The 27,269-nt window shown below is 42.9% G+C and overlaps 1 long non-coding RNA gene across 1 annotated transcript; it reads right to left on the minus strand.

Moving 5' to 3' along the window:
- Positions 1–32: 32 nt before the first annotated feature.
- On the minus strand, positions 33–20,667 carry LOC129145847 (uncharacterized). The gene is made up of 3 exons (XR_008551950.1): positions 20,640–20,667; positions 17,092–17,247; positions 33–200 (listed from the first exon to the last, which is right to left on the minus strand). It is a non-coding gene; the product is annotated as an uncharacterized LOC129145847 (long non-coding RNA).
- Positions 20,668–27,269: the final 6,602 nt, after the last annotated feature.

The following is a 27,269-nucleotide window of genomic DNA, read 5'->3' on the forward strand; positions in this document are numbered from 1 at the left end:
TGACTCAGACAAGCAGTGCTTTTCCCCACTTTTTCTTGGTTTTATTACAAGCAATGAATGAGCTGTTGGACAACACTTTTCTGGGTCAGCATAAGGACTTGGTAAAAGTTGGAGAAATCTAGGGTGAACAGACATTGGAGGTTCATGTTGTAGGTTTTTGGTTTGAGGATCTTGAGGCGCCATTTATTGCCATTTTCTCCCTTTGGGAATGAAAACCAAGAAGTCTTGTTACAGGACAGGGAGGGTGCACCCCAGAACCCCCAAACCTACCCATTCTAAAATAGGTTCTGGCCTCCCCTGGTGGTGCAGGTGGTTGAGCGCCGCACTGAGAAGCTGTCCACAGCCTCTGCAGCATGGGTTTAATCCCGGCCGGCTGGCGAGGGTCCCCCATGGCGAAGCAGACCTCTCCTGTCGCGCCTGCTGCTCCCCTCAGCAGTGTATTTCGTCAGTCTGCCTGTTCTGTTCCCCACTCTGTCTCTGGTGAAACCTCTCACCCTCTCACGATTCTGGCCTGTACCCCGGTTCTTGTATAAATAAATAAATAAATCTTAAAAAAAAAAAAGAAAGAAAGAAAAGAAAATAGGTTCTGCCATCCACCGCATCAAGACAAAACATACTCTAGTGTGAAAAACCTTCAACGGAAAGGAACTTTAATACAATTAGTGTGCAACAAAGAAAAGGGGGAAGAATATAGTTTCCAAATACAGCACCCAAAGTTACCCATCCTCTTGCAGGTAAATGTCCAGTCAAACAGGGTTGGCCCAAAGCAGGGCCACTGAGACCAAAAGCCTGCCACAAGTCTAACAGACCTTTTGGTGGGGACATATAGGGAAGGGGCAGAAACAGCCAGTCAAATCTGAAGGAAAAGAGCAAAATCAAATCAAGATAAATTCTGCCATTGTTAACCTCCCCACAGGTCTCTCACCCACATCTTTTTCAACCATCCCAGGGTCAAGAAGCAAGTGCAGCTCCTTCACGTGTTTCTCTCTCCATGTGCCACCTCCAGGTCTCCTTCTTGCTCTCCGCCCTGCTTCCTCCATCTCGGTCTCCTTTCCAGCTTCTTCTCTCCTCCCTGCTCTTTACCCTTCCTTAGGTGGGCAGGGAACCTGGAACCTCCCCTTTTCCTCGGGACCACCCTATTAAATAGTTAGAGTCTGTTACAGTCTCATGAAGCTGGCTAGTTTGGGATGCCTAAGAGCACACCGACAAGCAGAGCAGAGCAAACTGCTCGTGTGGCTGCATGTATATGCTCATCCCATTCAGATAACTCAGTGGTATTATGACTCTCTTGGTAAGGGACCCAACTTTCTCATATAGAGGAGTATGGTCATTGGGAAATCAAGAACCAAGTGAATAGACTATGCAGATATTTACAGGGGCACCCTCATTATGGTCAGAAATATCAAGACAGCCGGGAGATGTGATAACAATTAGCTTTGAATTTGACCAGAAGGGTAGTAGAGCTGAATGACTGGAAGGCATAGCACTCTGAAGAGATCTTTCTCCTCTTAATACCCCTTTACAAATTAATAGTATTAATACCAGTATTACATTTGTGTATCTATTTAAAAGTGCAAATTGAGAGACTTGGACTCCCCTTTTACACGCAAAGCAGTCTCCCTCTGAACTGAATACCATTGTATCAGACCGCACAAAATCATCCACCTTTATGGATTATATCATTTATCATATATCAGATATAAACTAGGTTATATCATAGACTTGTGGCTGCGTTCTATCATATGGTGTATTGTACCATTGTTGTCATGTACCCTTCCAGATGCCACTATACACACTCTAACTAAAGTTAGGTGGCTCTCGGATTTTTTTTAAATGCCCCCTGCATCACTAGCCCTCATCCTTCTAGCCATGTCTGAACTCACACTGCCTAACTAGTCACCACAGTGGATCTTCACGTGGGTTCTGGGACCCTGTCCGAGGGCACACACCTCACTGTAATGGACAATAACGGTTTTATCTGCCCTTCCTCTAGGCCAGTGTTCAGTCCCTCTGTGCCCAGCGTATGGCTGTGCTGGGGCCATGATCCCAGTCTTCTGGCCCCAGTCCCAAGCGGGCAGATGGCCTGGTGTGTGGGTTCGACGGAGAATTCCTACCTTCGTTTCCAACATTTAGTTAGAGCCTGTTGTTAGAGAGTAATCTCTGTGAAAAGGGGAGGTTCCATGTCTCCTTCCCCACCCTTCAGTAGTGGGAAGGAAAAGCTGAAGAGTCTTGGAGAAGAAACTTGGAGGAGACACATGGAGCAGAGAGATGTGCGAACAAGAAGGCAAGTTACTGGGAATAGGCCTAATTCTGCTGCCTGTCACGACCAACAAGTCAATAAGCAATGGCAGAAACTGAATCTATAAGCACTTTTATTTTTCAGATTGCTGGCCACTAATCTGAATGACTGGAAGGCACAGCACCCCGAGAGATTGTTCTCCTGTGGCCACGGGATCTGAGAGAAAGTAGAGGCGGTTCTCCCATGGCCACCAGTGTGTGGGAATGGAAGGGCCGGTCTCAAGCTGGCCTTTTTTTTTTTTTTTTTTTTTTTAAGATTTATTTATTTATTTATACAAGCACTGGGTACAGTCAGAAGCGCGGGAGGGTGAGAGAATTCACCAGAGCCAGAGCAGGGAGCAGAACAGACAGACTGACGAAGTACACTGCTGAGTGGAGCAGCGGGTGGCAGGAGAGGTCTGTGAACCATGTGGGACCCTCACCCGGTGGCCGGGATAGAACCTGTGCTGCAGAGGCTGCGGGCAGCTTTGCAACCCAGCTCTCAACCGCTGAGCCACTGGGGAGGCCCAAGCTGGCTTTTTTTTTTAATGAGTAAAATAAAAACAGTTAATCATAAGCAAACAGCTTCCTATCATAGTGAAAGGGAACTGCTAAGAAAAGGAAATCTTTCCCTGTTAAAGAGTCATAGACCTGGAAATGTAAAGTAAATAACAAGTTTGCTTCCTTAATAAGCATATCTAAACAAGGTCTGGCAGCCTGCTAGTTTGCTTGATCTCCCAGGCCATCATGGAAGATCTGTATCCTTCCCCTTTTCCTGTGTCAAGAATTTGTATGCTAACTAACCAATTTTATCAATGTAAAGTGGTTGTGTATAAAAGAAACTCTTTGTCTTTAGACTACTGCTCAGACCTTACAGGACTGCCCAGGTTTGAGACTTCATGCCTGAGTAACAAAGTTTCTCCTGACCTCACCATTCCTGAAGCACTGCTTGTTCTTCCCTTGCCTGGGTAAAAGGGTAGAATTTATTTCTGCAACAATAGCTGATATCACATACAACCCCCACAGTTCGTTATCAGCTTCTTGATTATCTTTGTTATAGGACAGGGAGATGGGCAGCCCAAACCCCGCAAACCTGCCTATTCTAGATGGGTTCTGCCATCCGCCACATCAACACAAAACATGAGACTTTAATGGGAAGGAACTTTAATAAAACTAGAAAACAATACAGGTAAGGCAAAGAGTCTAGTTTCTAAATGAAGCACCCAAAGTTACCCGTCCCCTCGTGGGTAAAAGTCCATCCATATGGGAATGGCGCAGAGCAAGGCCCCAAAGCCTGCCACAAGTCTAAAGCATCTTCCAGTGGGGACCCACAGAAAAGGGTCAGAAACAACCAGACAAGCCCGGAAGGAAAAGAGCAAAATCAACATCAAGATAAAAGCTGCCATTGTCACCTCCCCACGGGTCTCACCCACATCTGTGTCACCCAGTCCACGACCAAAAGACAAGCACAGTTTCTTCACATGTCTCCTGGCTCCATCCTGCTTCCTTCCTCAGTCTCTTCTGCCGCTTCTCTTCCTGCTCAGCTCCACCCTTCCTTGGGTGGGGCAGGGAAACTCCCCCTTTCCTGGGGACCACCCTGTTACATCTTGACCCTGGTATATCCGATGGCATCAATGTCCACCACTCATTCAGGCACTATCGGGGCAGGAATCTCAGTTCAAAGCCAGAGTTTTTAGTTTAAAGAAAACATATCATTACTTACATAGTGTGTATGTGCAGCCTGTGCTAGGTATGTCTGGGCAGATTCCTCTGCTAGGTGTGGTACGCTTCTTCCTCCCTAGCCTGCTATTTCCCCACTGTTAGTTTTAACCCTTGTATCTATAAGTTTTGTTTAAGATTAAAGAAATTTAGAGGGGGAAATTTCCTCTCCAAGCAGGAGAAGCATTGTTGTATCAATCAACAATTTTACTCAAAAGATGGCAGAAGTTGAAATCACAAGGCCAGATCAAATATGGTGTCTGCTCTTTCTTCTAAGTCTGTTTCCAAGATGGCATTTGATGGCAGGTTGCTCTGGAACTTAAGGTTTTAATGATTTTTTTCATTTCCTTTTGTGCCATTTTTCGTTAGCATAATTTCAGTTCTGTGACTTTAGGCTTTTATTTGTGATCTCTGCCTCAGGGGATTTAGCATGCCAACAAAGCTCAGCCATGGTTTAAATTAGCAAATTCATGACTGGAATCTAAGTTAGAAGGAGCTTTGAGATTAAGAGGTAAACTGGTCATTGTTTTTGGCCCCCCAATGGGTATTTGGAGTAACGGTTTTGCTAAATCTTGATCAGAAAAATTAAGGAGTTTTTATCTGTATGTATTAGGTTTGAAGGAGTTCGCTACTGGGAAATTTTATCTACAACAGTTGTGTGGGACATATTTGCCATTTGAATTCTTGGATTTGTTTGCTGCTGAATGACAAAGATTCTAAGACTCTACTTCCTACAGAGGAAGGTCTATTTTGGAAAGAACTGTATCTGGCAAGTAAAGCTCTCTGGGGCAACAGAAATATAGTCCAGAACCTCTTGGTAGGTGGCCCCTTATGACATGTTTTTTCATAAAGGCAGCAGCACGCGGTTTTGATACCTGTGTTGTCATCCCTCCCTGGTTCTGGTGACTTGATTTGTACTTTGATTTTGAATTGGCTCTTTTAGCTCTGTTCCAGGAAATCCCAGGATTGCATGCTTGGGGGCTAGCAGAAGTAAGGCAATGACTCCTTTTGATTGAAAGTTAATTTGATTTTGCTCTTTCAGCTTCTGCACAGGATACCCCAGGATTGACTTGTAATATGAAGGCTTGAATACTGAAAACCTTGAGATGATAAACAAGGCCATGAGCCTCCCTTGTAATTGCTCTGACTGACATCTTCCTTCCTATTTCCAAAGTCTTGGGTGTGTTTTGATATGACAACTGAAACCATGTGACTTCTGCTGGCAACATGCCACAGTTTTTAGGAGTTTGATTTTGATACATTGAAAAGAGAAACCTCAGTCTTGATTTTGGCTTTTAACTTTAGATTTTTTTTTCAACTTCGATTTTTGGCAGGTTTTTTTTAGGGGGTGGTAGGGGCATATGAGTAAACCTGAAGTTCTATAAGATATTCCATGTCAGTTACATGACAGCTAAGGGAGCTGTCGATGTCTATATGTTGTATGCCTTCCTTTTGGGTCTATACACAGATATTCTGGCACACATGGTACCGATAGAAATGTTGAACTCAGAAGTATAATGGAGAGTAATTTGAAATTTAATGGATTGGTTCAAAACACATGCACTTAAGCCTGTATCGACTCTAGCCTGTATCAACTTTATCTTGACATAGAGTTTTATAATATTGGGTGAAATGGGAGTTGGGAAATTTAAGAACTTTTTGAAAGTTAAAAAAGTCCAGTTATGGGATCAAAATAAACAGTTCTGGTTTGATGACAAAGCTTCCCAGAAGGAAAAATTTGCTATTCTTTTATTTGATTGATTAGAGGAAATTTTGTGGAAACTCAGTAGGTCTCCTGAGACACACCACAAAATTTCTCCCTTTCCTCATGGGAAAGACATTAGAAGAATTGAACCTACTTGGTATTTACCTGACAAACTGGAACTTAATTGGAAGCACTGTTGCTTGGGAGAAATATTTAACTTTGACATTATCAATCAATCCATCGATAGATAGATAGATGTAATGTTAACACTGGTATTCTAACATTTATATGAAAACTTTTAATATCTGATATGTGAATTTTATCAATTTTGATTGTTCTATAATACTGTTAAGTTATAATGTGGAACAAAGTTCCGTGTCTTTATTTTCTACATAGGATTGAATATGCTATTGGAGATGAACAAGTTTTTTTTTATAAATTTTTGTATAATATAATACTTTTTTGTCATTTTTGTTTTATATTGACTCAAGGAAAATCTTTCCCTTCTTTGAGTAGATCAGAATCTGCTGCATGTTAAATTGCATTTTTGTGAACAGGACTAACTTAAGTTTTCATTTTCTCTCTCTCCTTGATAACATAATATGAAAAAAAGTGGTAATGATTTTAGTATTTATGGCAATGTGTCTGTCTTTGCATAATCTCAATACAGAATTTTTGTCTCTCCTTAAACCAGAGAATTACAAATATGTTTTATTACATGGCTTTGATTGAAATTTTTCTAGTTGAATTTGAACTGAGTCAAAAAAATGAAATCCTGCCACTTTGCTTGTAGGGTCCAAAGACCTCCAATGAAGTTGGGGGAAGCTTGCATCCATTAACAGGGCTGGAAACCCCCCGAAAAAAGGCTTGGGAACTTGAGAAGAGAAAATCTCAGATGGAGCTTAGTAAAACTGTGGCCTTGATCCTGAAGCCTGCAGGGACAGTCTATTGAGAGCTTACTCTAATCCCACATGGTGTATTCCTACAAAGCCAACTGCCCTTGGAGTTTATGCAAAAATAGGTAAAATGGATTGGAAATAGATTTAGTTTGGAATAGTATTTTTCTGTACTATTGGATAGAATCAGGATCAAGGTAGAGAAAAAATTATTTTAAACAAGTAGAACTGTAACAGGGTGGTCCCCAGGAAAGGGGGAGTTTCCAGGTTCCCTGCCCCTCATAAGGAAGGGTGGAATTGAGCAGGGAGAAGTTGAAGAACGTTGGAGAGGAGAGGTGGAAGAGGCACATGGATGGAGACATGTGAAGAAGAAGGCCTGCTTGTTTCCAGCTTTGGAGTTGGGCATCAGGGATGTGAAAAAAATACATAGGGGGAGAGACAAATGGGAATGTTGACAATGGCAGACTTTATCTTGATTTCTACTTTTATTTTGCTCCTTTCATCCCAGACTTACCTGGCCCTTTCTGGTCCTTTCCTATGGTTTCCTGCTGGAAGGTGCCTTATGTTTGTGGCAAGCTTTTGGAGCTCAGCAGCCTTACTTCCCATCACCCCTGTTTGTCTGGGCATTTACCCATAGGGGATGGGTAATTTTGGGTGTTTCATTGGGAAAGTATTGTACCTTCTTTTCTCTCTTTATGCACACTGTTCTATTAAAGTTCTTTCATTCTAAAAGTATGCTTTGTCTGTATGTGACAGATGGCAGAACCATTTTATTTTATTTTTTATTTTTTTTCTAATGTGTCCAAAGAATTTTATTTTTTGAGACATATTTTTAACATTAATTTTTTTTATTTTTTACATCATTGTTCATTTTTAAACAATATTTGCTTCCCCCTACCCCCTCAGGTGTAGTCCCCATAAAATTTCCTTCCCCAATGCACCCGTGCACCATCACTGCAGTCCCCTGTGCTCCTCCCTCCCTCCCTCTGATCCCTCTCCCTCCTCCTCCCCTGCAGGATGTCTCTGATTTATAATTGTCCGTTTTTGCTTTGTTGTGTTTTGTACTGTTATTATTTTTTTACACTGATGTCTTGTTGGGTTCCCCTATATTCCTGCTATAAGTGAAACCATCCGATATTTTTCTTTTTCCTGAATCTTTTTAGAACAAGAACTTTGGGGGTCCTGGGGAGTCCTTCAGTCTCCACAATAATGTGCAATGCATAGAGGAGAGAGCTTGCCTTTTTTTCCCCAAAAGTTTAACATTTCAGTTGGTTGAACTGATTGCTGAGAGAAACAGAAGTTAAGCCAACAAAGTAAAGGAAGGAAAAGTGCTCCTGGAAGAGGACACAGCTGATACAAAGCCTGGGTGGGGGAGGAAGCAGTGAGTACCAGCTCCAGGAGGTCAGCACAGCTGGAGTGGGAGGGAAGGGGCCATGTGAGGGGACTGCACAAAGAGCTTGTCACAGTCACCACAAATGCATGGTGGGCACTGCTCAAACTACTTTACATGTACTCATCCATGCAAATTACCTAATGCAAGGAGTAGATATTATTAGATATAGTAGATAGTATCCCAATTTTACTTATGAGGGATACAAAAAAATGGTTTAATAATCCTTCAGAAACCCTATGCTATTCCAATGAATATAAAGACAGAAGTTTAGACAGGAAGGAGAAAAAAACCAAGCCAATTAAAATGCAGGGCACTAGCCCCTGGTTTGGCCAAAAGAACTCGCTGCTAATCATGCTTCCCAACCCTGTCCTGGAGCCTTGGTTTCTGTTGGCTGACCAGCTCTATCCCTGGTTGGTTCTGGTTGAAAGGGGCCTTATAGACTAGTCACCACATCCTCTGTGGCACCAAGGAAGCTATATCAGGAATTAAAAGCACAGAGGCGAAGATGCATTGGCCAGGGGCCCAGTGAAGTGCTAAGTTCAGGGCACTGAAGTGCCTGGGGGAGAACAGAATCACCTTCTGAGGCCTCAGTCTCTGTGGAGGCTGGTCTGTCCCACCAGGACAGCTTCCTGGATTGTTTCCTGTCCCTTCTGCTACTTTTCCACATGGCTGGATTTATTTTCAAAACAATTTATAGTTACATTAAATATTAAAGGTACTTTGCAGGTGGTGTTTACTGTTAGAAAAGTTAACAAATGTATGTTGTGTTTTATAAAATGGCAGAAACCAATTCGGAGCACATGATGGCTTGGGCTGGGTGATAGCAACATGACAGGTATTTCCATATATTAATGAGGCGACCTCTTCGGCATAACCTTGGTGCATGATTAGTCTAGAGGGTCACACAGGCACGAGCTGTGGATGGAAGGACCAGTGTTAGCCTCTACATTGCTCAAGGAGCCATTTGTAAAGGTAATGTCTACAGCCACATGACTCAGGCCTGCATGATTTTCTATTTTGTAAAGATATTACATACTGTTTTTATTATGGGGTCTTCACCATGAGTCCAGTACCGTGATTAGCATTCTATAAACATTATACGACCCACTCATTCATTGCTTCTATAAATGTTTCTGGAGAACCCACTGTTTGCCCAGACGTCATACAGAAAGACCTCGTAGGGCTTAGATACTGATAGGGAAGACAACAGGCAGCAAATAGACTCAGAAAAAAAAAATAGTCGTAGATTATGATTAGCAACAGGAAAGAAATATATAGTGTTTAGTGTCATGGAGTAATGGGGGATGGATGGGGTGGTAGGGAAAGGTTTCTGAAGAACTCTAAATAGTGACATTTAAGGTAAAGCCTAAACAGTAACATACATCAGTCATGGGGAGAGCCAAGAGGTAAGCCTTCTAGGCAGAAGGAACAGCAGGTGCAAAGGTCCTGAGGTAGTCTAGAAATTGACAGGAGACCAATATCACCCCAGAGAACTAAACAGAAAACAGGGTAGATGATATTACAGTCCCCATTTTATAGACGAGGGATCACTGGCTTAGGTTGATTTTTCCAACTGAGGTTACACAACTAGTAAATGTAGAGTTTCTGGTTTGGCAGATGGAGCCAAAGTGTTCACTGTTCACATTCTAACAAGTTCCCAGGCTATACTCAAAACCCAGGCTGATGAGATAATTTGCTCTTATTCTAAGAATGGTAACAGCAGCTGAAAACTATGACACCCTTAATTCCTAATCTGTGCCAGGTGCTGATGTTTGTGCACTGAATTTTCAGAGCAAACCTTCGAGGTAGATATTATTATTATCGCCATGTCTTTATTTCTACAGCTGGGGAATTGAGGCACAGAGGCTTTAAAGTAATATCTTGCCTAAGTTCATGGCAGAACTGGAATTTGAGTCCAGTACTTAATCTCCTGAGGCAGTCATCCAGCCTCTCTGAAGGAAGCATTTCTTGTTTCGCTGTCTCAGGTCCCATTCAGTTTTGTAATTAATTAAGTTGCTGATTACCATTGTGGCCTACCATCACCTCACCAGTCCCTGAGGCACTGAGTTTGTGAGCCTACACTGAGGGTTCCTTGCTCCTGTCCTGATTAGTTCAGCAAATATCCAAAGGAGTGTGTTTGTCCCTCGAGTCCCTCTGATGGATGGAGGTTGTCATAGACTTCCAGAAAGAATACATTTGAACAGCAACCAACTGCATTTCTTACAAGTTTCCCTGTGTTTCTCAATCTCACATTCTGTGACCAATCTGATGGAGCACCTATGGCAGCCAGGTGCTGGATAAAGGCTTTTCAAATTCTCACAGCTCTGATCTGAGGGAGGCGCTATTTTCAGTGCTGTTCTATGGATGGAGAAACAGATTCAGCCAGGCAAAGAAAATTGCTTGGGATCTCATAGCTGCAAAGGGATGGTGCCAAGAATTTCATCCCCTGGGGGAGGAGGAGCCTGAATCCTGAACTCATGTTCTTATAAAACCTCCCCGACTCCATGAGGATTGTAATGAAAGGCTCAGAGGACCAGAGCCAGACAGGGTCAAGTGCAGCAGAAGGAAATGCAGATTCCTATGGAAGGAACAAATCACTTTACACTTTCAGTTCATCTTTTGACAGATGTGGAGACTGGGGTCCAGTATGGGAAGTGGTTAATTTCTCTTCTTTCCAATACATTAATCTAGGCTTTCTCAACCTTGGCACTATTTACGTTTTAGGTAGATAATTGCTTTTTGTGTGCCTTTGTTCTATGAGTTATATGGTGGTTAGCTGCATCCCTGGACTCCAACCACTAGGTACCAATAGTATCCCCTCCCCAGTTTTAACAACCAACAGTGTCTTCAGACACTGCCAAATGTTACCAGGTATGTTTAGAAGGTGGACGTGGAAGGGACACAAAGTCCCTCTGATTAAAAGCCCCTTTAGTAATCTGATCAGACCACTTCTTTGGTTAAAATTCAGTAAGTTTCCCATAGTTTTTCTAGATAAAACTCCTATGCTTGGTCCATGCACCTTCAATGATATGGTCCTGCTAGAACTGTGGCTCTCACCAGTCCTCTCCCCACCATGGTGAAACATCATGCTGACAAACCCTGAGCCCTTCCTATGCATCAGGCACTAAGACACGCCCCCTCAGAGTGTTGTCCTAAGTCACAGCCTAAATAGTGAGATCTCTGGAGTCTAAGGAGCATGCCCAGGGCCTCAGGTTAGCACCTGGTAGACCGTAACTTATACTCTGGCTTTCTGATCTTGTCCCAGAGCCCCATGTTCTATGTGTGGGTGAATACAGAACACAAACAAGCTACTTCTCAAAATACCCTGTAAGCCTCACTCTGCTCTGCACTTCCCTAGGGAGAAGCACTCTTGGTTCTCTCCACTGCTGACTCTCCCTCACCTCTCCTGGAAGAACTGTCTTAATCAGGGATCATTTGATTGGCAAAAACAAACTCACTTGCACTAACTTGAATAAAGGAAAAGTAATTATGAGAAGTTAGGTATCTTGTGGGCCCCTAGGGCAAGAATTCATTTGGGTGCCTACTCATTTAAGACTAGAAAATTCCTTATAAGATATGGTACTGGGAATTGGAAAGTTGGCAGAAATCAAATTGGCTCTTTATACTCTTTCCCTCTGGGTTCTTGGGGAATGCTTCTTTCTTTCTGTCCTTCATTCTCCTGATCTTGCTGCAGACCAGCCCTCCAGTTCTCAGCTCTATTTGTGCATCAGAACTTGTGGCCCCAATTGGCTGCCTAGCATGACTGTCTTATTCCGTTCAATTGCCATAAAACACTACAGCCCATGTGGCTTATAAACAACAGTAATTTATTTCTCACAGTTCCAAGACTGGGTCCCTGCATGTTCAAGTTCTGGTGAAGACTGTCTTCTGAATTGTAGACTGCCTCCCCTACGTGGGGTCTTTGTCACATCCACTGAACTTCCCACAGCTTTGTTGTGGGAGAGAGATCAAGTCTAATGCCCCTTCCAAATCTGAGAACCACTCCTTTCATGGCCCCCCTAAAGGAGGAGATAGCCATTTCTCAAATGGATAAATAGGATCAGAGATCAAAATGAAAGTCCCTTAAATACTTGTACTAAGATGGTAATACCTTTTATTTTTGATAACATGATTAATGTAAAAACTACAATTAAGTCAGAAGTAAAAAAACCTACTACCTCCCACACCACCACCACTATTGTCCCTAGTTTCACATGCCTCTTCCTCAAAATAAATGCTTCAATGATTCTTCTAAGCCAGCACTTCTCAAGTGTGATTTTCAGACCAAACCTTAAGGTCCTGAGATCTGTTTCAAGAGTCCTTGGGTTGAAGTTATTTTCATCATAGTACTAGCACATTATTTGCCTTTTTCACTGTATTATTTGCATTGATGTTGCAAAAGCAATTGGGTTAGTGCCTTAGCACAAATCAAGGTAGTGGTACCAATGTGTATCAGTGTCATGTTCTTTAAAAAAGTGAAACTGGATTTTTCTAAAGATTCTCCCAGATAAAGCATTGCAAATGATTAATTTTATTAAATTTTTACCCTTAAGAAAACATTTTTTCCAATGTTCTTTGTGATGGAATGGAAAGTCTATACAAAGCACTTCTGCTGCCTGTTTGCATATGAAGATTGTCTGAAGGAAAATCTTTTGCCCAATCATTTAAGTTGCCAGCCAAACTAGCCACATTTTCCATGGAAAACTGTTTTTGCTTGAAAGTATGACAGAATAGTTTTGGTTTCATTCTCGAGTATTTGGCAGACAGTTTCTTAAAAATTAATGAAGTGTCCTCTCATTTCCAGGAAAATAATTGATAGTATTTGTTGCCAAAGACAATTTTTACTTTTTGGACAAAAATTGGAATTTTGGAAAACCTAGATCTTTCACTGTGTGCTGACAGTTTTCCTATGCTTCAAGACTTTTCTGATGAGCTCAAAGTTGATATCAACTAACGTGACCTTTGGTATTGTGGAATGAAACCTATCAATATGTGAAAGATTTCAGAACACAGTAAACTAATGTTTTCCAAATGATTGCTGTATATAGTATGTTGTTACAAAATCACAACTGGATAAAACACAATAAAGACCAATTGATTTTACTATAATCCACTATAAAAAGTTGACTGATCTCTTTTTGGATTTCATATTGCAATTAATATTTCATATTGCAATAAAGCTTTAATTGTTGAATTTTGGTATAATTTCAAAATTACCTAAAAAGGCTATTAAAAGTCTCCTTTTCCAAAAAAATATAATAAACTAAAAAACAAAGTTAACAGGTAACTATTAATCAAAGACACTCTGCAGGGGAGGGGTAGGTAGCGGGATCAAAACAGGGGAGAGAATGTGTTCTTACACAAGGGACTATGGTGATGATGCATGGGTGAATTGGTGGTGGAAATTCTATGGGTAATACATCTGAGAAAAGAAAGCAAACATTGTGCAAAAATGAACAATTATGTAAATTGTTGAACAACTATTTATAAATAAATAGTTTTTTAAAAAGAAAAAGCCAAAAAAATCATTGCACTGTATACACTTTAAATATATTATAATTTTATTTGTCAATTATACCTCAATAAAGCTGAAAAAATTCTCCTTTTCCATCTGTGTGAAGCTAGATTTTTTTTCATATACTACAGCTAAAACAATACATCACAACATATGGGATAAAAAACAAATAAGACAATGTGGTTATTTTCAACTAAGACCAACATTAAAAAGATCTGCTAAAATAAGAGATAATAAAACTATTTTTTTAGTTATTTCTTGATCCAGAATATAGTGTTTTTTTCATAAAAATATGGTATAGATGAGTTATGGACAGAATGTATCTTCTCAAATTTATGTATGAAATCCTAATCTTCATGGCAAGGGTATTAGGATATGGGCGATAATGAGGTCATGAAGGTGAAACCCTCATGAATGGGATTAGTTCCCCCTATAAAAGAGATCCCAAAGGTGTTTAGTCTTTCTGACATGTGAGGATACAACAAGAAGTCAGAAGTCTGTAACACAGAAAAGTGTTCTCACCAGAACCCAAGCATGCTGGCATCCTGATCTCAGATTTCCAGATTCCAGAACTGTGAGAAATAAATTTCTGTTATTTATCAGCACTCAGGCTATGGTACTTTGTTACAGTGAGGTAGCCTGAGTTAAGGCAGTATGTTGACATGTAATGCTGCTTTAATTAAATTAATAAATATTTTCAACCCATGATTTTAAAAAATGATCCTTGAGTCCTACAATTTTAAAGGTATAGAATTCTGAGACTGAAGCTGGAGAACATCTATTCACACTATTTTATGCATAAACTCACTTTTTCACTTAAAAAGTATCAAAGATATCCTTTCATGTCAAATATAATATCCAATAATATAAGTTACAGCTACCTTAAATATAAGTGTTTAAGTGTAGTGTTTAGCAGTACCCAGAGATTATACTAAGCAGTTTGAAAACATAATTTTATATCCCTTTATTCCTCATGAAAGAATCTTCACAGTAGGTCAGTACTATTTCTCTATGCAAGTATGAAGAAAGTAAGACACACAGAGAGATTAAACTATTTACCCAAGAATACACAGCTAATTAGGTAATCCAGTCAAGTTTTCACACAGACTTTAGAACCTATAGTCTTCATAGTAGTAAAAAGTGTGGAATTTTTCCCAATTATTTCTGTTATTTACATGAATAAGTGTATATTGGATAGTTATAAATGATTAGAGTTATGTGCAGAGCTTGGGATAGCAATAATTACAACAACATAATTTGGGGGAGTTATGTATATTCCATGAACTTTTAATCAGAATAAGCAATTTGTGGTTTTGTGTTACTTACAGTTTTTGCAGACACCTTCAAGTGTCTGGGGGGGAAATAAAGACAAATTAGAACTAGCCATTTACCTGCACACTATTTCATAATGCACAGAAAAAGCCGAGTCTCCCTGTCAAACTGAGAGGGGTACTTTCATTTTCAGTCTAGCTTCATATACACCCTCCCATGACCCTATACTTTTCCTTAAGTCATTTATCTCAGGAGAACAGGAATCTGGGTGTTTGTGCTTATCTTTCTAGCCCCTGAATCCCAGGGAATGCCCAGCACAAGGCAGCTACTCAGTAAATGCTAATTGAGTGAATGATTGGAAAGTAGGAGTTCAGGCTCCACATCCTCAGACCCCTTGACTGTTTTCAGGTACTTGGGTTCCAGATGTGCCTTTTCCCATCAGCCTTCACTTGTTATTTGATGGGGCTGCAGAAACCAGCTGTGCCTATACAAGAGGAGAGCTGAAAGTACCAGAAAATGCATGTCCTTCAGGGGACAACACTTAGGTAATGACTAATGGGTAAGGGTAGGAAGTTTAAATACTAACCTTGGGTTCCCACCCCCTCCCCCATCAACATGCTGAGAGTGTACCCTGCCTTCTTTCCAGAGTTCCCCTAATAGGCCTGACTCAAAGGCACCCTCTAGGATACTTGGTTGGATACCCACACTGGCCCACTCTCTTTCCCCAACCTACAAGTGTTCCTGTTACTTCCTAGTAAGTCACTCAAATCTTTGTCTAGGGAGCTAAATCTATGACAGATCAGAACTGTGCCTTAATCACCTCCACACCCCTCATTCTTCTTCCACACTCATGTTTGTTGAATGAATGAATGTTGCATCTCCTTAATCATTCTAGAGTGCTGGGACAAGATTGATGAATGGAATGGTTAGGCATGGTACAAATCCAACAATATTTCCTAGAAATCTTGATAATTAAGATCTTTGGGAGTATGGCATCAATAGAGGTGTGCTGGGTATTATAGCTGGTTCAAACCAGCTTGTGATAACCAACTGTTAAATATTCAGGAATTTTGTAAACTTGTTGTTAAGCCTTTGTTAGGTTGAAATTGTCTATGATGGAGTACTTACACTGCACAAATTGGCAGGTGCTACAAATAAAAGCTAGTCTCTCTGCCCCCGCCCCCATCACCTTCAGCCACTTGGGAGCCAGTCTGCCACTATTCTGCTGGGCATAGCAGTTAAGGATTAAAAAGAAGATCTGTACATAAATAATAGGACTCTAGTGGTAGTGGTTAAAAGTATGGGTTCTGAAGTCTAAGACCTGAGTTCAACTGTATTGCTACTTATTGATTTTATGACCTTGGGCAAGTTCCTTAGTTTCTCTGTGCCTACATATCCTCATCTGTAAAACAAGGATAACACCACTTGACTCTTGACATAATAAAGGCGAGAAGTCCTGAGCCCAGTGTCTGGCACATAGAAACAGCTCAATGAATGATAGCTATTGTTAAAACACTAAGTCCCAGAGCAGAGTCTTGAAGTTCCACTGTCATGATAACCCCGTATCAGCAGACTTCACCACATTGAGTTAGTCTTTAGTTGTCAGTCCAGTACTATCAAGTCACCTTGACCAAAGAGCTGTGGTTCTTGGTGAACCCTTAAGATTAACTGCTGCTCTTGATGCTATGCTTATCACACAGAAACCCAGACTTCGGATGTTGGCTTGTTCTATGGGTAAATCAAAGAGGGAATGAGCACCTCTGCAGCAATGTTTAAGAAAAGATATTCCATTCAAGGCAGATTTATTAGCAAGAAGCAGAAATCACATTGCCCTTGAGACCAAGATCCGTGCTCTAAAGACACTAAATTATCCCATCAGATTTGGCAATCACTGAATGTCCAATACATAGCCTTTGTCAAATATAAAGGTTTAGCTGAAATTTCAGTGATTCTAGGATGGCATAGCTGAAGCTGCTGGTGTTGCCCATGTCTTCCTGGAACCAGCTTCCCCATACCAGATGGCTTCCTACAACAGTCATCTGCCACTCTGGCCACAGGAGCATGCTGGGCTTGCATGCGAGCTCCTGGTGCAGCACTCAGACAATGAGCGCTGGAAGTTGGTGTCTAAATCCCTGGATTCCTCAGCTCGTGGGTGAGACAATTTTAAAGCACATTTCACAGCACTGCCCACATGCGCCCAGAGATTACCAGTGGGATTGAGTTCAGTTGCTCACAGCTGTGACCTGCTCATTATTTTTTCTTCTCTTCTCTCCCCCTGCTCTCCTCCCCTCCCCCCACTTCTCCACTTTCTTACCAGTATTTTCTGGGTTCATCTCCGGAATAAAGCTCTGGTATTCTCTGCAGCTTCATGATCAGCCTCTGGGATAACTTAACCAAAGACAAATGGATGTCGACTATTTCCCATCTACTGTGCTCCTGGTAGGATTTGGTGCTTTCCTTAGCAGACCAGCTTAAAGGAGAGGATGGGACAGGATAAGTGAAGAAGGCGACTGACTTACGAGTGGTAAAGCAGCTGGGATTTCAGGTGAAATCCTGCTCTCCCTCCCATTCTTCTTGGATTAGGACATAGAACACATTTTTCTAACTTGTAAACATTAACTGTGAGCCTTTTACCAAGACCCACATTTAGGGGCTTGCTGGAGAAACCTAAAGAAAATGGAGCTGACATGTAATGAAAAGCTTCCAGACTGGCCTTTTCCAGTATTAAGAGTGAAAGTTAGCATCATTAAACTTTTCTGGTATTAAGAATAAAGGCAACATCATGAAACTCTACCTCCTTGTCAGGTAATGTGGTCAAAGATATGTTCTCATTTGGTGGCCATGACTCGATGTGGTGGGTACATTATATTTCATTTCATGGATAAGGAACCTGCCAGAGAGTTAAAATCACCTGTATAAAGATGCACAGCCCAGGGGAGTGGGTGCAGTCAGCACTGGAACTCAGAACCCGTGTTCTTGCCCATGGCCACCAAGGTATTGGACCTGAAGGGCTACAGACCCTCCAGTTCTCCTCTGGCCCCACTGGTCCACAGGGTCATCCTTCAGTTTGATGCAGGAGGTTGCTAAGTCTGCTGCTTGGAGTCTGCTGCTTGCTGGAGCGGAAAGTTCCTGTGCTGTGCCGCTTGCCCACAGCGGTAGCCACGGCTACCTTGACTCCCTTCCCAAACAATAAAGTCTATGATGGATGGGGTGACAAGCTTCCTCATACAAACTATATAAAACCTTATCATTCCTGCAATTTGGGGATCAGACTTTTGGGAGCTATCCCACTGAGCCCACCAGTGTGACAATTAAATCTCTGTCCACCTCTCTGAGTGCTGTCTGATTTCTTCGGGAAATTGTCGTAACAAGTTATCCTGGGGAACAGCCTTTCTCAGATCTGTTCTGTTTTCTACAAGATATGTATACTCAAGGGTTTCACAGAACTCCACACTCCTTTCTCTGCCTTTGAGACCTCCCGCCCCGCCTCCCCAGCACACGCACACACATTGCAGGTGTATCAGGTAATGAAGTAATGAAGTCACAGTAATGAAGTCACAGTGAGCGGCAAGACAAAGAGAGCCCACGACGGCCAGCTGCCTGGGGCCCAAAACCATGTCACTCTACTTTCACTTTCTGTGGAAGAAAACTGAAGGTCATGCATGTCCATCTGCATGTTGGCTGTGAAATTAATACTTTGGCCAAATGACTCAGTCAAGACGGAAACATTATTTTGTTCGCACTAGTGTAGGCCAACATTTCCCAAATAAAACACTGCTTGGCATTGTTGTAATCTTTGAGTGAAATAGAATTGCATTCTGTCCTTCAGTTTATACTCCTGGTCAAGCACTTTGATCTCTCTGTTCACTGCCTTCAAAGACCTGAAGGAAGTCCAGCTCCAGGGATCCCCAGGTGTGAGTGGTGGGCACGACCCTAAGCGATGGGAAGGAGATGCAAAAACCAGGTCTTTGGTCTCTGATTAATTGAGAATGAATCCCACTTGGCAAGGGGCTAGCACAAGCTCGCAGCAGCAGACTCCTGGATGCGCTGGAGCAGAAATCTCTTGGCTCTGGTCCGATTCTGTCTGGGAGAGAAGGGTCAGGATGGCTTGCTTTCAACAAGCTGGCTTTGATTACTTGGCACTCAGCTCCAACCAGAGCCTGGCCAGGTCGGCTTGACCCAAGGTTGTCACCCCAGAGGACCGTGAAATAACATGTGCAGCTCACTGGCCATTGCTGAGCAGGCGGGAAGACAAACGCCTCAGTTGCTAGGGCTTTTGTTGGTCTGCTCTGGCAAGGCCCTTGTAGCCCACAAGCCCAGGCTGTTTCTGAGGGAAGTGCACTGGGCCTGAGCTTTGCTCTCTCTCGTGTGCATTCCTCACTCTTCAGTTTTTCTGCCTGGTCATCCCGGGGTGACAAGGAGGGGGAGAAGCAGATGAAACAGGCAGAGGGGTTGCCACCTATAGGTTGGGTTTCTCAGGCTGTAACATCAGTGGTGGCCACAACTGGACGTGGGAGGCACGAGCCGCTTAGAGGGCAGGAGCAGAGAGAGACCGGGTGTCTGCCCAAAGGCCTCTCCAGCTCAAGTCCAGAAATTTTAAGGAGCCAGAATCCAACATGGCTAGGATTAGGATGAGGCAGATGAGGCTGAGCTGTGCAATAAGGGGTCAGATCCTTACTGGAATTTTTGTTCATCATAGAATTTTTATGTACAATTTTGATATTTGGTTCATTATAGAATTTCTGTACTAATGTTGACATTTTTAAAATATCACACTGAAATGTTATTTGATTACTGAATTCTTTGGTACCCCATAGACTCTGTACCCAAAGAAAGCGAAATTTTGCTTTAGCCTAGCCCTGGCTTATTCTTTATACACATGGAAATGTCATTTGCCCAAAGGGTCTAACTCCATGTGATGTTCTGTGTGCTGCTTCTGTCCACTAGCCATTATATAGCTGAGCACTTCTATGTCAGTGCATAGAGATCTACATTATCCTTTCGTTATAAAGTATTTTACCCCTCCCCTTCTTGATGGGTCCAGAGCCTCTACCAGTGATCCATCCGTGACCCAAACATTTCCATGTGCTTTGGCCAAATGCCACGGTCGGCATCTGCATTTCTGTGTCGGAAGTCTTGTTCCAGAACTACAGAATGCCACACAGGCCAGGAATGTGGCAGGGAAGTGCTGAAGGATTAACACCTGCCAGAAACAGCTCAGCCAATAACTGCAGGACTTGGTGTATAAATACCCCAGCTCCCTTGCCCTCTGGGGGGACAAATCTAAGCTGTGCTCTCTGCACTGGTTTTCCGAGTTTTCCCTGTGGAAGTAAGCTCCAGGAGCCCACAGTGGTAAGTGGCTTAAAAACACATCTTTTATTGGCTGCCTGTTCTCTGCATCACGCCTCTATCCCCTTCCAGGGCTGTTTACACCTCCCTCCAAAAAATCAATTATACTCAAATGTTTGTCTCAAGATCTGCTTTTGTTAAAGGGAGCATTCAGGTTACTTCAGATTTTTCGCTCTGAACATGTCTGCCACCTTTATAGGCTCTAGCACATTAATAACTCCCACAACCTCTTTCGGCACTATGGTCTGCACCAAATGAGGATGACAGAAGAGGGTTTTTGGTAAAGCTGAGAAAGGAAACAGAGATTCTGCATCTCAAAGTTATGTCATAGAAGACTATCACTTGCACTATGTGGTGTGGCATCGAAAATGTTGGGAAGCATTGTTCTTGCCTAGCAGACTATGACTGGCACACAGTCGGCAATCAATAAATATTTGTTGCATGAATAAAAGGAGTTATTGATTATTGCTCTGAACTTGTGCCAAGCTGAGCACACAAGCCTATGCAACTTACCCGAGTCACAGAACTCCTGAGCCTCAGGATTCTCTAATTCCACAATGAAAACAACACCATGAGTTGGGGTTGCCCTGGAGACATAAAGTGGGGACCCAGCTTTTGGAGATGCCCTGGTTCTAAATGGCAACAGAAAAAGAATCAGAAGACCCTTCTCCAAAAGTTACAGCCTTCACTTATCATCTCTTAGAAGAATTAGGTTTCCTTATCATTTTAGAAGAACGCTTCTAGAGTCCATTGACAGCAACTGACATGGTAGCGGCATCCAGTGTTTGCAGAAATCCTGCTTTCATTGCGGCCCAGAACATTGGGTCTAGAACGGACTCCTGGAGTTAGTTCTATGAAGTTAAGTGGGAATCAAACCTCAGGACTTTCTTGGCGGTCCTGGTGAGACTCCTGTACCTGTGTAAGTGCGTGGGAAGAGATTTTCCATCCAAGTGTGTCATGAGGTTTTTTCCACCAGCTTCGTTCATTCTCATTCCCTCTCGTCCTCCTCCGTTCCTCCCCCTTCCCATTCCCCTCCCCCCTCCTCTTCATCCTCCTCCTCCTCCTCTCCTCCGACTCTCTGTCTCTCTCTCTCCTCCCCCTCTTTCTCCTGGCCAAGGGCCAACTATGACTTAACTTCATAGAACTAACTCCAAGAGTCCATTCTAGACCCAATGTTCTGGGCCGCAATGAAAGCAGGATTTCAGCAAACATTGGATGCCGCTACTATTTCAGTTGCTGTCAATGGACTCTAGAAGCGTTCTTCTAAAATGATAAGGAAACCTAATTCTTCTAAGAGATGATAAGTGAAGGCTGTAACTTTTGCTGAAATGTCCCCATAGGAGCCCTGGCTTATGAACACAACCCCCTCTGGTCCCATTCCCACCTCTGCCAGCCCAGACTGAGGTGGAATTTGTTGATGTTCGTCTTATACTGCTCTCCTAGACACCCATTCAATGACTCCTACGCTATCCACTCTCTCTCCCCTTGGCTCCTCCCCACACTGAAAATTCCTGTTCTTCCCCATAGAACAGGTGCTCCCATTCCAGGACCACGCTTCCTGCTGGGAACTTGCATCCTAAGAGGCTATAGACCCTTTGGGAGGAACTGGGATGCTGGTTAGTCTTCCACCATTGTGCTAAAAGACTTAAAAAAATTTTTTTTCAGCTTTGTATGCCTCAGCTTGGCTGTTTTTCTCTACATATCTATCAGGATGTTTACCTTCACTTCTCTCCACCCATAAATCTTCATCCACAAGGAGTCCACTCTGGAAATGAGAGTTTGACCTCACCTCCCACTAAACAAACATCCTAGACCATGCACAAACATGACAGTCATTTTAACTGGGAATGTGCAAGGACAGATAAAGAAGACTAACTCAGGATTTGTGTTATATAAAAGCTTTGTCCCAGAAGCTTGGCTCCTCTCTTTTATCAAAAAAAGCAACTTTCAACTTCCTATCAATCATCCATCCATCCTTTTCCAGATCACCTTTACAGATTGACTGCATGGAAGTGGCCTCCCAAACCAATGAACCAACTTCAGCAGGTAGAAGGACTTTTCACACAAGTCTGGAAAGACTTTTGCTATCCAGGAATGCTGGAGGCCAATACAACTGCTCAAATATACTTCCAGCCTCTGCTTATGTCATGATTTTTCACATTCCATTGACAAAATCAAGCCACATGGCCGAGTGTGACAGGGTGTGTCACACTTCAGCCAGTGTGACAGGGATATTTCCTTATCATACTATTGCTCCAGCCTCACCTTGGCCTCTCTACCCCAAATTTCCTGTTCAACCATGCTGAAGACATTAAGCTATCTCTAGCCTCAGGTCCTTTGCACATGCCATTCTCACCATCTGGAGGTCTGAAAGGCTCTTTTCCTTCCCTGTCTTCTACTCTACTTATGATCCTTCAGATTTGTGTGTCCCTCTTATTTCCTCAGAGAAGTCTTACAGGGCTGGTTCCCATGTTTTAGCCTGCATTCTGTACCAGCCACTACCCTTAGTCACTGATCTGTGAATAGAAAGCCACCTCATTATTAATACTCTGAGAGTGCTTTTGCTTTTGTTTTTAACCTCTCCATGTGATCACATTCTGTCTTAGCTTTATCCACCTGAGCCCTTCTTGTAATTCATAGTTCAGTCTAAACATCACTTTCGCTGAGCACCCAATCTGAAGTAGCACATTGCACTCAGTATCACCCTTCAAACTGACATGCGTTCTTAGCCATTTGATTGTTACACTAACATGAATGCCCCACTAAATGTGTACATCTCATATCACCAGAGCCTGGCTCACAGCTTGCCACGTGGTAGAAAAACAACTGCCTTCTGAATGAGTTAGCAAATTTGGTGATAGTGTTTCTGAAGCACTGAGACTACAGTCTCTGTGATGTCTGCGTTTAGGCCTGTCTGCTAGCTGTCAGCATCCACTGCCTCAGAGAGGGTCAAGCAGGTACAGGGTATCCCATAAATGTGTGCTAATCATCTGAAAGGTTGGCCCAGAATACAGGTGCAAGTAGTTCATTTGGGAGGTGCCCATGAGGAAGGGAAGATGAGTCAGGGAAGAGAAGGAACCAAACAGAGCAAGCCCGTGAGTGTCATGTGGAGGTTAGCACATGGCATAGAACATACCTAGGGTTACCCCAGTAGAGGAACAGGGGAGCTGAGCATTTGTCCAACTCCCACCAGGCATTGGATGAAGGATGCTGGGGATTTGGGGGGGGGGGCGGGCATTGATACTCTGGAACTCCTGGCTTGTCCTATGCCAGGGGCTGAACTGTTGTGGACAGTCAAAGAAGCCCTCAGTCAATGATGGTGACAGGAAACCATTGGGTCATATCTGCTTGCCTGGGAATGAGGGGAAGCTGACATAGCAAAGTGCATCTGTCCGCAGCAAAGACTGCATGAATGAACAGGAATCTAGCTACAGGAGCTGACAGCGTACAGCAGGCTGAGAGGTGGGATGGCCAGCGTGAGAGGGAGAAGATAAGAAATGTGGATACAGATCTTCAGGTTGTCATAGGAAGAAGGGTCCTTCCTATTAGGGATGACTCAGTGACTCTTCCGAGGGGTGGGCCCAGAGTGCAGGCTCAGAGCCATCAGCAGTTATTTGGAAATTTACTTCTGTTTTTTCAGAAGTCATAGCCAAAGCAGAAACAGAGTTGTTTAGAACATACTGGAAAGAGCCCTAATAAATTTAATAACGAGTGAGGAAGAGGGGAAGTGGTTAGAAAATGGAAGGAAAGCAGAACTCCTGTAACCTCATCCGAAGCCCCTCAGGATGTGTGGACTCACCAGGGCAGGCCCCTTCTGACCTGCACCAGCTGCTGTTGAATTTCCAGACTGAGGATCAGCCATCCTTTTCTTATTTTGTGCTATTCCACCACCTCTTAACACCTATAACCAAGGAGGAAAAGAAACAAACAAGGAGAAAGCTGAAAGCAGTCGGTCTCTGATTTATAAGCAGCTCAGACCAAGGGCTGTTAGCTGAGCTGATTTGTAATATAAAGACCGGCCTGGCCGGTTCCGCCCTGTGGACCAATGGCAGTTGGCAGCTGGGCCAAGCCTCACACCTCCCATCATCTCTAAGTCTGTGGTCATCTCTGCGGTGCTCCACACCTACCCTTTCCCCACGTTCAATCAGTCCACGTGCTAAATCAAGACTGACGGTTCCAACACCGCTTCAACCCAAACACTGCACTGTTAGCAGAGGATGCTAATGGTCCTCTTGCCCTCAGGGCCATGTAGCAAACAGGTTAAGGACCCAGTTTCTGGGGCCACATGGTCTGAGGTCCTAATTCTGGCTGTGCCAATGACAAGGTGCACCCAGCCAGCCTCAGGCCTCCGTGTCTCCCTCATAAGAGCATCCCCACCTCTATGGAGGGTGCACCTGGGGCTCAGTGAGGACACAGCAGCCCATCCCAACCCTTGAGACAGGTCTGTCCTCTCCAGTGAGGTCCCTTCCCTCAGCATTTTCAAAGTTTATTAGCAATGTTTGTTTTAGACACAACCTCAGAATTTTCTCTTTGCACAGAGTGAATTGAATCCATACCATTACTCAGAGGGAGGTCCCCGAAACAAGTGCTTAGAATGACTGGGATGGGGTGGGGCTTATAAAAGGTCCTCAGGTGCAACCCATATGAATTCTCCTTCACTTCTCTCAGTAACCCTGAGGGAAGCTGCATGATTGGGCCCCTTTTATAGGCGCTAAGAGTGAGGCTCAGCGATGTTAAGGATACGCCTGAGAGGACAGAGTGAGCAAGAATGAGAACACCTCAAATTCTGCAGTCAGGCTTTTGTCCGTGCTCCCCTGGGGTTCCTGCTGCTAAGAACGCAAAGAGCCCATTGCTCTGGTTTCAGACACCTGGGCCTCACTGTTCCTCTCCGCTTCTCAATCGTTGATGTTTTATTTGCAGAAGAACCCGAACCCACTCAAATCCTTCATGCATCCATTCAACACATATTTATCAGGCAGCTTCTGTGTGCCTGGCATTAACATGAACTGCTATGAATGAGACAAAATACTTGTCTATATGAAACTTCTGCTCAAAATTCAAAAAAGTACAACACTGGGGGCTCCATACTGGTAAGTCTCCTAGTGAGGGTGAGAAGGGCGGAGTGTGAAGTGGAAATGTGTCCTTTATTTTAACTCTAAAAGAGAAAGACTTTTTACAAAACATAACCCTAAAGCCATAATCACTTCATCAAACATTGACAAGAAATTAATATGCTCGAATTGCCCATCAGGATTCTAATCTCCCCACAGGCAGGCAAGCTTTGCTTCCTGGTCTGGAGTGCATCTTATTTAGACTCTGATTCAAACAAGTCTTTCTTAGTCTATAGGTTCCACAACCATTTCCTCTTTTTATTTTTGTTTCTTGCAGGTTTTTGTCAAACCACCAGGACATTTGTCCTGTAGAATAGTCCAGAGTCTGGATTTTGCTGACTGCACCTGTGTTGTCATTTAATCAGTTGGTTGGTGCCTCTGAAAGGCCTGAAAAAAGGAAGCAGAGAATGAACCCATAGAGAACCGAGAGCAACGGGGCTTCCATTTTTTCTTAACTCAAGTGCCCACAAGTGCTTGACCTCTGAAAGCCATTGTTTTTTCCTGTAAGTGCCCTTCCTGCTATGACATGTAACCCAGCTACCTTCATCATCCACAGTGGAATACTTGTGGTTAAAAGCACTTGCCTTTAAAAACTGGAAACAACCCAAATATCTATCAACACTATGAATCAACAAAGTACAGTATATTCATACAATGAAATGCTAGTCAGCATTGAAAAATGATCTACTGATTCAAGCAGTGTATGCAGTCAAATACCAGAAACATTAGCTTGAGCAAAGAAGCCATCCCAAACAGCACTCATGCTATGAAGTTATTTATGAAGTTCAAGGATAGGTAAAACTAGCCATGGTGAGAGAAACCAGAATGGTTTCATTCTTTGGTGGTGACAGAGACTGGGAATGGCACAAAGAAACCTTTTGGAATGAAGGGAACATTCCCTATCTTGATCCATGTGGCAGTTGCAGGGATGTACACATATGAACTAATTCATCGAGCACATTTAAGATGTGTATAATTTCTGATATGTAAAGTATAGTTCAATTTGACAAAAACAAGCAAGTGGATCATGCAGACACAGGCACTACTTATTTAACCTTTATCAATTCTTCTAACCACCCAGCACCTCAGTCTCTTCAGTGTAAAGTGTCACTAATACAACCGACTTCATTGGTGTTGACTGCAAAACATTTAGGACAGAATCTGGCACATAGAAAATCCTGAAAGAAGTCAGCTATTTCTCTTTAATATCCTCCTGATGCCCCTCCCTCAATCCCTGGCAACTCTGAGTGAAACTTCCAAAAATAAGACTCCACATACACCTCCACTCTCCACCAGGCTAACCAAGAAGCTCACATGTAATTTCTTCATGAATGCTTTGGCCTCCAACCACTTTTCTTTTAACATGTTGCTTTTATTTGATCTAATTGCAGCCTCAGAGTGTTTGATCACAACATTTTGTGAGCAGTTTGAATGTATTGTGTGTGTCAGGCTACGTGGCTGCCAGCCCCTGCCAGGTCTCCCCAGAGCCTGGAGACAAGGGAGCTGTTGGGAAAACAGCCTACTCATCTGGAATCTTCTCTCAGAGGACTGTCTTGGCAAAGCTGTTGCCAAACACTTGCAACTGGTTTATCGAGAAATCTCAGCTTGTTAGAAGGGACCATCCTGAAACTGACTTCTTCCTATTGGCTTCCTTTCTTTGCTTTTGATTCTTGAAGTTTTGGTTGAAACAAAAGGTCGTTTGTTGTGTCTGAATCCAGTCTGGATTTTGCTACCCCCATCTCAGCTCGGCTGATTTCCTACTTTCCTTTGGGTAATGGCTCCCTTGGTGACATTTTGGTCCAATTCCAGAACTTTCACTCCACTTTCCGTTACTAGAAGAAAAAGCTCATTCCAAGTTATAAGACATAGTGTTTTTGTTTAATTTATTTTTGTAAATGTGCTTAAAAATGAACACATCTGTGTAAGTGCTATTCAGATCAAGAAATGAAGCAAAATACAATCTTAGTAATCTCTTTGCACCCTGTTCCCTTTCCGATTGTCACTACTCCTCACAAGATACTTTGACTTCTGA

This window comes from Talpa occidentalis, unplaced genomic scaffold (assembly GCF_014898055.3).
Source record: "Talpa occidentalis isolate TD23 unplaced genomic scaffold, MPIMG_talOcc4v2.1 talOcc4.10, whole genome shotgun sequence".
Classification (NCBI taxonomy): domain Eukaryota; kingdom Metazoa; phylum Chordata; class Mammalia; order Eulipotyphla; family Talpidae; genus Talpa; species Talpa occidentalis.